This window comes from Aquila chrysaetos, chromosome 6 (genome assembly GCF_900496995.4).
Source record: "Aquila chrysaetos chrysaetos chromosome 6, bAquChr1.4, whole genome shotgun sequence".
Classification (NCBI taxonomy): domain Eukaryota; kingdom Metazoa; phylum Chordata; class Aves; order Accipitriformes; family Accipitridae; genus Aquila; species Aquila chrysaetos.
The window spans coordinates 10,567,110-10,568,785 of record NC_044009.1 but is presented as its reverse complement, the minus strand read 5'-3'; positions in this window follow the sequence as shown (position 1 = coordinate 10,568,785).

The following is a 1,676-nucleotide window of genomic DNA, read 5'->3' as shown; positions in this document are numbered from 1 at the left end:
GGCAGCTCATCGGGGCTCGTGATGCTCCCCCCGGCTCCAGGAGCTGCCCTGGGGATGCTGTGTGGCTCCACGGGGCTTGGATCGCATCCTTGCCACAGGCTGTCACCCCACTTATCTCCCCCCAGTTTGGGGCAGAGGCCATGGGAACACCAAGCTTTTCCATCTGTCCTCCCCACCAGTGGGAGAGGAGCAGCAGTCACTGGCATCCCTCTCGGATGTGCCAAGGACACGAGGGGCGGTCCACACCCTGCAAGGATGCTGCACCCTCGCCCCAGGGGAGCAGAGCCGGGCGCAGCGGGGTCCCGTCCAAACACGCCGGGGCGGGTTGGCAGGCTGGCTCCTTTCATCAGGTTGATGGGAGCACATGAGCTTCGGGGGGCCGCATGGAAACTCTGATATATGGACAAAAATGCGTCCCGCATTCGATTAGTCGTGGGCTGTTCCACAACATGTACCCCTAACAGCATCAGTCATGGGGCAAGCCTATTAGCAACAGCATCCTTGCTGTGCCAACTACCATTTTAAGGGGAAAACTCACCCGTTTCGCTTAAGAAGTAGTGTGGGAAATGTTGTGTAAAGCAAAATAGACATCTGAGCATTCGTTTCAGTGCTTTTCCTGAATATTTTCAAGCCAGAGTGTCAGGAGAGTTGCATCCCTTCCCACTCCACATTGCAGAACCACGTTATTGCAGCCTGTGGCTTTCCCAGTCATGCAGCATCCTGTCTAGGGGGAGACAAAATTGTCACCTACCTGTCAATGTCCCTTCTCAGGGACACTTTTTGAGTCATGAAGGTGACTTGCCCAGTATCACAGCAAGAGCAGAATGGCAGTGCAGGCCATGGGTGTGCTCCATCCCCACAGGGGACTGGGGACTTGGTGATCCCCAGGAACAGGGGTCATCATCTCCAGAGCACAGCAGCGCTGATGTGGGAAAACAAGCCAGATAAGTGGATTTGGGGGGATTTTTTTAAGCTGGGATGAAGAGCAATTGAATTTTGGGGGGCGTGGGAGAGCACCAGCGCTGCCCGGGGGAGATTTTCATCCCAGGCTTCAGGAAAACTCAAGTGTTCAAGGCTGCAATCGCTCAGACCTCCTGGCTTTGAGACGTTGCTGGCCCATGATGCTCGCGGTGGGGAGGGATCGCAAGCTTCTCCCCTCGCTGTCCTGCGACAGCACATGGCGGGGTCCTGGCCCTGTAACCGAGCCGGGAAAGCAGCTTAAAAGCACTTGACTTTTGGGACTTGTGTTTCCGGCCGGTGGAAATCTTGGAAATGTTTTCTGGGATTTTTTTTCCCTCCTTGTTCTCTTCTGCTCTGAGGTTATAACCTTTCCCTGAGAGCTGGAGCAGGGGTACCTGTGTGTCCCACCAAAACTGGGCATCTGTGGGGACCGTGTCCATGCATGACCCTCCTATGTACAGCTCTCTATGCCAGTAATTTAACCAGAGCCACCAAACAAGGAGAGAGGATTTAGGATTTCCAGGGCAGGAAGGAGTTAAAAAGCTGGTAGCAGCAGCTGGGACAGGGAACAGGGTGCGTCTGAGGGCTGGCTCTGAGGGCTGGCTCGGCTCCCAGAGGTTTTGGGGGGCTCAGGTGGATTCCCAGCTGGGCGGCAGGGTCCCCGGGGGGCCGTGCTGGCTGCGGGGAGGCTGGCGCTCGGGAGAGGAGGGTTTGGC